Raw genomic sequence first — 9589 nt, 5'->3', positions numbered from 1 at the left:
GTATTCTACTGTTACAGTGTTAGAAATTATTTCTAGAGTGCCAAAGAATGTGGGCTGTCTGTGCTTGCTTGCACTTCTGTTTGCTTCTGTTTTTTTCAGCTGAACAAGATTTAGCATCTTACATGCTTTGTACAATTCTCCTGTGAGCACTCCTGCTCTGTTTATTATAGATTGCATTAGTCTCAGTGACAATAGCTGTGCTTATTCTTTCTAACGTCAAAAGAGAAGCATATTTGCAAACTATCTGATAACTTCTACAATGTTCTTTTGGTGCTGCGCTGAGGCAGAGATTTGTTCCAGGGCTGCAAATGCACACAATTAATTTCACAAACATATGAACATGTGGAACAAATGAAAACAACTAGAGGAATATGTAAAGGGGAAAACGGGACCAGATCCAAATATGCATGTGTAAAACATCACCCCAAGGCTCCTCCTCTGTATCATTTTTTAAAGAAATCATTTTCTGTGCAAAAAAATAAACTAGGCTGAACTGGCAGAGAATAGGCAGGAACCTTTTCCTTGGTTCTCAGTTTGGGAACTGCTGGAATAGACTACCTGTCCCATGATCTGTTTTCCATGAGCCCTTGCTTGTTGTCTGTGTTCTTCATGAGCCTTAGGCTCTGCTCAGCTAGTCTTGGACAGTGTATTAGTCTGGTGCTGGATTTGGATGCTTTGCACAACAACTGAGCAGTCAATTAACTGAGCCTGTCCATTGAGCAGGCTAAGGTGACCCGACTCACTGAAGGGCAGCAAATGGTCAGTTACTGGAATTATTATTGCATGTTTAACACCATGGGTAAAACAATAAGGATTCCTTGCTTCAAGCAAAATGCATTGGGCTGTTGCTGTGAGCTAGTGTGTTACATTGTTATGCTGTGGGATCCTGGTAATTTTCCTTGAGGTAAACTGCACACCCCAAGCAGTCCAACTGCAATATTTGTCCATTAGGAGTGCCCCTAGTTCTTTCTAGATAGTGCTTGTGGCATCACAGATGACAAGCAGTGGCACTCACCAGTGCCATTCCTTCCGTTTTCAGAACATTTTATTTTTAAAATGGTACCTTTATTACTACCACTAGACAGCCCTCCTGAAACACACTAACTCCAGCAGATTAAGCATAGAAGGTGACCAGGGACTCTTCCCAGCCCTGCCCCCCCCCCATGTCTTCCGACAAGGTCAGGGCATGCTGGAGTAACACAGGACGACCAAGACAGTCTCACAGCTCGCGGCCAGAGAAATTCGGAGGGAGATCTGGTTCTGCTCCTTCCGTGTCAGAGCAACGGGTCTCACAGCCACATCCAGTCCATGTGCTTAGTGCATACGTGGCAAAAGGGCTTGGCATGGCACACAAAGGGGACTGACTGTTGGGCTGCGCACCGCTGTGCGTGTGTCTGAGACAGGGAATCAAACATGGTAGTACTATGGAATAATGGGACTTCGCAATGTATTTTTGTGCGTTTCTGAATAACACAGTTTGAGACTGTTGGTTTAATAGAAATAGCTGTGAAAACGGTAAGGACATAGGAAGCGGAGCTTCAAGGATTGAATAAGATTCCAAAAGCCATGCCAAGGATTTGAGTTTACAAGTAGTTATTTGGAAAAAGAAAAGAAAAAGAGACTCTGCAAGTCATACAGGTGGTGGTGCTGGGGAATTGAGAATGTGAATGAGATATAAAAGGAAAATGAAGGCCTTGCAAGGACATTCGAAGAGAGAGGCTCCCTGAGACCAGGCCTTGAACTGATTAAACATTTCAAACTGGGATTTATTGCGTGCTTGAGAAGGAGACTTGAAATGATGTGATCCATGGACGTATTTGATCCTTGCTTTTCATTTAATTGATCTACATAATAATAGATTGTTGATTAACTGAAAAAAACGAATGTGAATGCTAGAAGGATAAAAATAACGACAGTTAACCAGAAAATGGTAGACTGCAACCCTATACACTCTTCCCTGGAGTAAGCTCATGAATTCAGGAGGACTTTTTCAGAGTAAATGTGCACAGGAATACATTTTCATGTGTAACAAATGAGATGGAAACTCAAAGCACCGTAAAGGGAGGTTTAGAAAGTGTGGAAGCAAAAGTATTTTCCTCCCTCCTCCTCAAGCTCCTGCAGGTGGAGCTACAGCAATGATTTCAGCCTTGGTCCTGCCATTTAGCCAGAGGGAGGGAGCTGCTTCAGGCGGCTGCTTTTATGTGTCATGAAAGGGTAGAAAATTGTAATTTCTTGTGGTGGTGCTGTTGTGCTCTTAATGGCAGAGAGAAAAGGTGCTTGTGGGATTTTCTGCCTCGGCTGTCACAGTGACTTTTGGCCGCTCTTGCGTGCTGTGCATCCTGGCCTGAGGAAGGGAGCACAGTTTGCTGCCCTGCTTCAGACAGGAAAATGTTGTTATGGGTTTGCAGGGGGCAAGGGTCCCCTGAAATTCCTGGGTTCCAGGTTCTCCCCGTAATTTCTGAAATTGCAGGGTTACAGGGGTGTCATGATGGGGGGGGGCAGAGGAAGATGCCCCTTTTACATGCAGGGCTGGCTGGGAGAGGCTGCAGCCAGAGACCGGGAAGCATGGCTGGATTCTGTTCTCAACCCAAGCTTGCTGAAGCTATGAGCAGCAAGAGGCAGCCTCCCCATCAAAGCCAGGAGGAAAGATGTGTGACTAAATCCTATTTCCTAGAGGCTCTGCCATCTCCACTGGGCCTCACGCCAAAGGAGCACAAGCCCCTGGAATCTTGCTTCATCTCGGCATTGGGGCAGCGTGTAACAATACCTTGAGCTGCTCCTGGTTGACCTGCCCACAAGCCAGTTCCAGGCCCCATCTATCGTCCTGCGTTCTCCTTTAAGAGCTCTTGGACAGCAGTCAGTTCCAGTGTGACAGACATTGCTGCAAAAAGTATTATGAACTGGATTACTGTGGCAGTGGTCAAAAGCAGCTCAGAAGTATAAGCCCTTTTTCAGATGTGCAGGAGAAACTGCTGTGATCAACCTCTTTTTAATTCTTCTTTTTAATTGTAGGACTGTCTGAAGGCTCTTTTCCTCCTTGGACCACCAGAATGACTCGCTGCCTCACGCAAGGTGTCTACACAAGTCAGGAACACACAATAATCTCAGCTCCATAAGGTGCTCTGATCATTTACAGAGGGGTGCATTCAAGATATGCGTGCATCATGAGGATTTGGGGTTTTATGCACAAATGTTATTCAGTCGTAACGGCTAGGACTGGGCCAAATGTGAAGGGAAGAACATGTTTTTCATGAACATATCTGACTCCTAGGAAATGTATTTGAAAAAGGATGAAAGTATTGGTAGTGCAGCAGATCGCCCAGGCACCTTCAACCTAGGCTTATGTCGCCTTTTCCATCTCCGCTGCTCAGGCAGCGCCATAGCAGAGCCTCTTTAGAATCCTGGGCAGATGCTTCTTTAGCCTTCCGCCACATTTCTTTTCTAAAATGGGTGTGCTGCTTCTTAAGGTACTGTAGTGTTGTCATAAAGCTAATCAGATTTGGCTATGCGGTGATATCATTGAGAGAAAACAAAGCCAAACAAGAGATGCCCTCATTCATGCTGGCATACAGCCCGGCGGGGGGCAGCCTTTCCCCCCAACTGAAGGCCACATTCCCTTGTGGACATAATTCTGAGTGCTGTGCATGGCCAGGGACTACAACAGGCTGATCCATGAATGTGAATTTTACCTTTGTGTACTAGGCTTGTTTCTGCACACACCCCCTCTCTGTGCTCCGTCTGGGGAAGGGAGAGACCTTGTCCGCTTTCAAGGGCACGTTCCAGGTGGGGAAGGGGTGTTTGCACCAGTAGAGCAGGTGAGACGGGTGCAGCCCAGGGAGAGAGGCTGGCTGAGACGGAGCTGTACCTCCGCAATTCTCCCATAGGAGCCTGGAGGGCTGTGATTGGGCGCCAGGCCTGACACTTCCCACACTAGCCATGGACTATGAGGCAAGGGCACTATTCCTAGGAACAGCCTGAAAAGAAAAAGAGAGAAGTCAGTGTGCAAATGGGGAAAACTTGGTTGCACCAAAGAGGTTCATTAAGCGCAGCCCTAGTAATGAGGATTGCAATTAGAAATTGTTGCTTTACAACAAATAGGATGAAATAAAATCATCATACACAGAGATTAATTTCCCATGAAATCATGAGAGCTGAAATTAAAATGTAGCAAAAGAGGATTGAATGGTGATAATTGGATACCAAGTGCCAGTCAGGGGCCTGCGGCTATTTTATGGTTAAGCTGGAAAATGGGGTGCTTTGAATATACACACATTCACATATATACTGCTGTGAAACGCACCACACCAATTTTGGCATGCTTGACAAATTTCATGTAACAACAGCAGAAATACATGGCAGCTACTATGTGATATACTTCTCAGTGTGAAATAATCAATAACAGCAATGATAGTGAATTTCTACACACCTAATTATGTGGGGGTGCAGTTAAAGGAAGTTAGATTGCTAAATTCTGTCTGTTTTACATGTTATTGTCTTCAGCTGTCTAATGAACCATTACAAGAACTTTAAAAAAAACAGGAATTGATCATACTGGAGCTTGTTCAACAGCAGTAAAACACATTCCTTTTGTTTTACAAAAAAAGTGACTGGGTGATTAATAATTGGGGCCCTTTAGTCCCCCACCATCATTCAAGGCAGGAGGCTTAACCCTCCTTGCCAATATTTTCTTAGATAGGAAATTTAAGATATTCGGCAACAGCCAACTCCCATGGTGCTGAGAGCTGATTCTTTCCCTGAAAATTGGGGTTTAATCACATCTTACCAACTGAGTGTTAACTCTGAGCTTTGCTAACATCTTTATAAACATTGATAAGGCAGACGTTGCAATGTTCAACCACCTGAGCTCATGAGGGATAGCAGAGTAAGCAAATTAAATATTGCAGCCAAATGTAAGTGTAATTAAATGCAGCCTACCTTCTGGGGAGGGACAATTGCTTGCTGTGTGCTTGGTAGTCCACACTTGTCAGTGATGGTACTTTCCTGGACAGATTGCAAAACTTCCACAGAGACAAGCCCTAGGAGGAATGGGGGACGCCAGCGGTCCTGATGTCCACTGAAAGTCTAATTCTGCCAAGAATGGAAGTGACCAATATTGCCTCACCTTGAAAACACCTTCATCTCATGGAAGGGTGAGGGGGAATGAGAGGATCTGGTGTCAGGGATTCATCCTGGCCAGCAGGGAAGAGTCCTCACCCCCACCCCCTCTATCCATTCTGCCTCACCCCACCAACCCCCAGGATGTTGTGGGGTCTGGAAGCCAAGTACTGTGCAGAGCAGCTGAAAGTGCTGGGATGAGGATGGAGGAGGAGCTGCCTGGAGAGCCATCCTTGGGTATACTTTGATTTATTGTCTTTGCCCTCAAGCAAATGTGTTGTAAAAAGTGGGATGATACAAATACATATATCACACTATTCTGCTCCCAAAGGAGCTGATTGAGACGCCAACTCCTGCCAGAGAGCTCTCCCATCCATCTCCTTCTGCCGTGTCTTGGGGTCCTCCACATTTTGAGAAAATATAGTGGAAGTGGTCGAAACATCAAATGCACATGACAGTGTTTAGGCACTAGGTTGAAAAAAGCCCAGCGGAAGTTCTCCTGTTGGCGTACCGGAGGAAGCGTTTGCGGCCTGACTCCTAGAACTCACCAACTTCCCGTTTATCAAGCTCCACACTTGTAAGAGTCCTCTTTTGGAGATTGCTCATGAGTTCCCTCCGCTTCCAATGTGTGTTTCAGTTCTCCCCCTCTTCAGCCCACACCCTTCTTCTGCAGTCCAGCTGGAACACAGAGCGGATGCAGAAGCCAAGGCAAATGTTGGCCCCACCCTCCACCATCTAATTGAATGCACCTTCAAAGCCAGCAGGCTGATCTAATTCAACTTGGTGCCTGCAAGGTTGGCAATTCTTATTTAAAACTTCAGTGCTGGGTTTTTATAACTCTTCATTTATATTAGCTTTGATGTACAGTAAAAAAAAAAACCCTACCATAGTAAGTTTCATTGCATTGTAGTTAAAGTTTTCTGTGAAGTATCCTTACTTTTAGACCATTATAATATCCAATCCCAAAACATTGTATTTATTTCTAATATCACTCAGACTAAATATGAGCAAATGCTCTGTAATGATTTCAATTCTTTTTAAAAAAGCTGATGTGTTAAAGGATGATCTATTTGGAGAATGTTTTCTGCATTGCAGTTTATAGATGTCGGATAGTCAAACAAACTACTGCAAAACTAATACTTGGTTGAACTAATGCAAAAATGTTTCATGAAACACTTTGGGATGGGTGACAAGCATTTTTATTTTTTTAAGCACCAAGAAGTCCCTCTGATGTTTTCTGGTGCAGGGGCAAAACACTGAGTGAAGCACAATCTGTTCACATCCCAAAGCGGCGTTTTTGCTTGCCATCTTAATTCGAAATAGTAGCTGGCACCCCAATGTCTACAAATGACAAGCTGTGGGCTTATTTACATGAACTGTTAATTGTTTAGCCTTGTGTTGCAGTGATATTATATGTATTCTTTATTGCAATATTGTATTTAGATTTTGAACTTGGGAAGATGGAGCAAGGCTTGTTTTCGGCTCCATAGGGTAGGACTTGAACCAGTGGCTTCAAGTTACAAGAAAGGAGATTCCAACTAAAATCAGGAAGAACTTTCTGACAGTAAGGGCTGTTCAGTAGTGGAAGAGTTTCCCTGGAGAGATGGTGGACTCTCCTTCCTTGGAGGTTTCTAAGCAGAGGTTAAATGGCCCTCCGTCATGGATGCTGTTGCTATAATCCCTGCATTGCAGGGGTAGGACTAGATGACCCTTGGGGTCCCTTCCAACTATGTTGGGAAAGATGGAGGGCACAAGGAGAAGGGGACGACAGAGAATGAGATGGTTGGATGGTGTTCTTGAAGCTACTAGCATGAGTTTGATCAAACTGCGGGAGGCAGTGGAGGACAGAAGTGCCTGGCGTGCTCTGGTCCATGGGGTCATGAAGAGTCGGACACGACTAAACGACTAAACAACAACAACAACAACAAAATTTTTTAAAAAAGGAAAGGTTTGAAAGAACATAATGCAGATCATAGAAGCATATGTATATCATTTTGCCTTCCCATTTTTCTCTGTTGAGACTTGGGGTGTGGTTTGAGCAGAGAAACAGCAGGTAGAGAGTTAATGTCTCCTTCCCCAAGCTATTTTTTTCCAAGGCACTGGGGCTCTGTTACACATATTTGCATGTAACAAGCAGTTAGTTCCTGGCTTATTTATTGACCTGAACTTTTGGGCTACAGCTAGCTTTTATCAGGCATATTATGTATATATTTTAAGATGAAATTGCTGTCAAATTTAACTTGTGGCCAGTTAGACAAGATCAATCCTCTTATTAGTCATGTTATTTCCAAGGGCTTCCCTTAAGAAAAAGGATAAATTCTTTCCTCATGAGTCACTAACCAAGTGGTTGTTTTTATATAAACTTTCCTTTAGTTGGTTAGAATTGGAACAGGGCCATCTTATCTCCCACTCTTTCTGAAACTGCTTTTTCCTTCGTTTTTTAAACGTTTCTGCAGCGCTCTATTTGGGTTTGGTGGCGTGTTTTCCTTCTGACACCTATTTTTTATTGTTTTTTTTCCACGTACTTTCAGAAGCCACACAGGGAGAACATAATTTCTCATTGCTGGAATGAGAAAAGCCCTATGATTGCATAGGATCCTACTAAAGACCCGTTTCTCTAGCTGGGGCAGCTTCTTCAGCTGTTTCCGGAATGGCCATATCTCGACAGCATGGCTGTTTCACGGAACAGGGGCAGCCACACAAGAAGCCCTGCTCTGGGCTAGGCTTCCGAGGTCGCTGGGCTCTTCCACAGGCTGTGGCCCCTCCTGGGCGTACAGGTGCTGCTTGTGACCCCAGAGCATGAGTGAAGCATGCGCGTTCCCCTTGGCCAAATAGCCCTGCTTGGAGAGAGGGATGGCAAATCCGTCCAGTTCCATTTCTCCCTTCATAGAGTTGGAAGGGACCACCCTGCTGCAGGGAAGGAATCCTGCCCAAAGCCATCCCTCACTGGACTCGAACCAACATTCTGGTCCACAACAAGGCGCACTGACCGATGGGGCCACAGGGTCCCTGCCTTATGTTCAGTTCTCCACATTGCCACACCTGTTTGGGGTCCTGCCATGCTGCCCTCGCAGCCCAGGGAGTGAGAACAGAGGCACAAAATATGGGCAGGCAGCAGCCAGGCTCCCAAGTTACCCTGCTTCTGCCCACAGGGGGCGCCACTCACCTGGGGAGGGCCTCCCCTCGCCATCTGCCAAGAAGGACAGCTGCTTGTGGACCAGAACCTGCGTTTATGGGCTGCACTTTGCAGCTGCTGCGTCTTCAAGTATTCCTGCCCATGCCTTAGTTGGGAGGAATTACATGGCTGATGTGGAATGAAATTTTGGAGGAAGTCTGTCCCTAGACCAACAATTGCTTGAAGTTTTGTCTTGCTAAAGTTCTGACAAAGCTATATTACAAAAAAACCACCCCCAAAACAGTTGTTTTCATCCCTCATACTACAACTATTTTTTTTTAAGCAAGGTGATTAAAGGTAAAGGGACCCCTGACCATTAGGTCCAGTCGTGGCTGACTCTGGGGTTGCGGCGCTCATCTCGCTTTATTGGCCGCGGGAGCCGGAATACAGCTTCCGGGTCATGTGGCCAGCAGGACTAAGCCGCTTCTGGCGAACCAGAGCAGCGCACGGAAACGCCTTTTACCTTCCCGCCGGAGTGGTAGCAACGGGAGCTCACCCTGTGGCAAGGATTTGAACCGCCGACCTTCTGATCAGTAAGCCCTAGACTCTGTGGTTTAACCCACAGCGCCACCCACGTCCCAGCAAGGTGATTACAAATTGCACAAATTATTACAAATTTTATGGCTGTTTAATACATTTTATGTCACCATTATGGGCCTCGTTTTGGAAAAAAATGGAAAGAAAATGTGACGTTATTTTTAATTAATAAATATAAAGGACAAATAATAACAAGGAAACAAACTACTGAAGCTGCCCAGCAAGGAAAAGGAACTGATGAATTTTGAAATAACTGAGAGACTATTTATTAGTAATGTCGCTGCCATGCTCAACAGGGCTGAGAACCAAGGGTGACAGCTAGAGGGAGAAAGCTGCCAGTTCAAAGACATGGTGTCCCGTCCCCCCAGCCTCAAGAGCCCTTTGCCCGTCCACATTGGATCTGCTGGCATACAACTGAATTTCTGTATTTTAAAGACACTATGCCATGTGTAAAGAAGACAACACATTAAACTCTGCAATGCAGAGGACTGGCAGCAAAGTCACTCGGATTCTCTGCTATTAGTGAATGAACAAAGGGTGGCAGTTTCACACAAACGGCCAACTCGTGTGGAAACGTTACAAATGTTCTGGTCTTTGCTTCTGAAGTAAAAGTCCAGCAGACCCATCAGAGAACTAGTCTCAGGAAAACTTCCGAGTTTCCTTCTGGTTGCTAGATGTGCCTGGAAAAGCTTTCCGTGCCCTCTAAGTAATTTTTCAGAGGGTTTCTAGGTCTCAAGAGAGGTGAAGTCCTGTGCAGAGAGC

Source organism: Podarcis vaucheri (genome assembly GCF_965113315.1).
Source record: "Podarcis vaucheri genome assembly, chromosome: 6".
NCBI lineage: Eukaryota > Metazoa > Chordata > Lepidosauria > Squamata > Lacertidae > Podarcis > Podarcis vaucheri.
The sequence above is the reverse complement of the archived record's forward strand: the minus strand, read 5'-3'. Positions refer to the sequence as shown.